Below are 2,167 nucleotides of genomic sequence, written 5' to 3' on the forward strand. Positions count from 1 at the left end.
TTGGTTATGACTAAGTCACACAGTTAATTGAGACTTGCCTTTACAATGTCTTGGTGTGAAGTATTTTCTCAGTCAATCCGCTTGTGTTACTTACTTCAACGGCAAGTGAAATACTGCAACAGTCGACTTCAAAGATGCTCTCTTATCGTCCTGAACAGGCGGGAGAACGTCCTCTTTGTGTATAGGAGAGTGCGGGTCTGTTTACTTCCCTTCAACTTATCCATGTTTGAAACATTTCTGTCTTTAAAAAAAACCTCTCAGCATCTCTGTTTCTCAGCGCGGGACAACAAAGTAAATGACAACATCCATCTAGAGACTTAAAGCCCCTCCGGTCCCCGAAGGCTTTTTCTTGTGTGCAGCAAACCTGAATTCATGTGTGCAATTTTTTGTGTGCAAGTCACTTGTACTTTTGTTTGTTGGTGTAATGAACCTGATATAACATCACATGGCTAAATGTAGAGTTGCATCCACAGCTGCTATTATAGTGGAGGTCATATTGTTGTCATATTGCAGCTTGAACACAACCATGATGTATTTACACTTCTAGAAAGTATCTCATTAATACATTTTAACTGCTAAATTACCAATATCTTCATCATGTTCCATTAACCATACATTTCCAAAAATATTAGCAAATAATCTTGAATAAATAAAATAAAAAATAAAATCTTTATTAGAAAATGTTTTTAGGTGGCTTGGCTCCACTTTCCACCTCTGTTGGATTTCATTTGAGCTTAGAGTGACTATGTTATCCTTCTGAAAAGCAGTGTGGCATTATATGTTCACAACATCTAGAAAACAGAGAATGATAATTGCAGCTTTTCCTGTCTCATGCTTATTTCACTGGACATTTAATACCCGGGTCTTTGTGTTAGTTTATTAGTCTTATTTTATTGGATTTATGCTGCGCTACACTTGTGTTTGGAATTTCTACTAACTGTAACAAATATCTGTTCATTTTTATACACTTAGACTATTTTTAGTTGACTAATTGTCTTTTTCCAACCACAGAAGGAATATATCTCTTTAAATTGCCTCTCTTAAGGTTTCCTCCATTTTTTCTCCTAATGAGCTAAAGTGAATTTTAAAGGAAATTGTTTTTCTGTCTTCTTAGAAAGCAAAGGCTGGGCTAAGAAATCATGGATGTTATGTGCCTATAAAGCAAACTTAGACATTGCATATGATATGCAGGGTGGTATGGCCTCTGTAAACAGCCACACAGGGACACGCTGCACACTGCTACCAACAAGTTTCCACTTCTTAAGCCAGTGCATTTCAAATGAGCAGTTATGACATATTCAATGGGTATATCACTCAGTCAATGGAGAGAAATCAATTTATTTTGATTAAATGATAAAAAGATTCAGTTACATTTGCCGGTACTGTTTTTTTTTTTTTTAATTAATGATGCAAAGGACTTTTTGGCTGCTGGTCAGACAAACTAAGCAATTTTCAGACATTACTTTGGCCTTGTTTTTGATTCCAACAACTGTCAATGATTCCAGTGAAGTAGCTACAGTTTTGACTTCATGATTAATGGTTATTAATGGTTGATCTTTTTACTCAAGTGAAACTAGCAAAACAACATGGTCAAAAATATTCCATTATGAGTGAATATCCCTGTGTTCAAACACTTACTGAGCTAGAAGTCCATAAGTATTATCAGCACAACACCGGCTATTTAAATATCATTGGTATGAGTTCTCAACCCCATAGTGTTGTCCCTGTGATCGTTTTGTCATGTTTTTTATTATCGCAGTTGCATTAATGACTGTGTAGCATTTCCATCTCTTACCTGGTGGAAGTAACTACACCTTCACTTTTTACACACTGTACTGTATTGTAGATTCAATTTTAAATGGATAAAATAGCATTTAGTCCATCAATGATCTATAAAAGTGAAATCATGTTTTTAGAAATCTCTCATTTACAAAAGTGTCCAGACCTTTCATTCAGACTTTGTAGAAGCCTCTTTGGCAGCAGGCACAGCGTTGAGTCTTTACAAGCTTTGCACACCTGGATTTGGGCAGTTTATCCCATTCTTCCTGCAGATCCTCTCAGGCTCCGTCACTCTGGATGAGAAGCGTCTGTGATCGGACATCTTCAGGTCTCTCCACAGATATTCTATGTGGTTTCATGGACGGTCAGAGACGTTCCCACTTTGCCA

The sequence above is a fragment of the Seriola lalandi genome, unplaced genomic scaffold (genome assembly GCF_002814215.2).
Source record: "Seriola lalandi dorsalis isolate HSWRI2012SDOR001 ecotype SW California unplaced genomic scaffold, Sedor1 jcf7180002054954, whole genome shotgun sequence".
In the NCBI taxonomy this organism is placed as follows: Eukaryota; Metazoa; Chordata; class Actinopteri; order Carangiformes; family Carangidae; genus Seriola; species Seriola lalandi.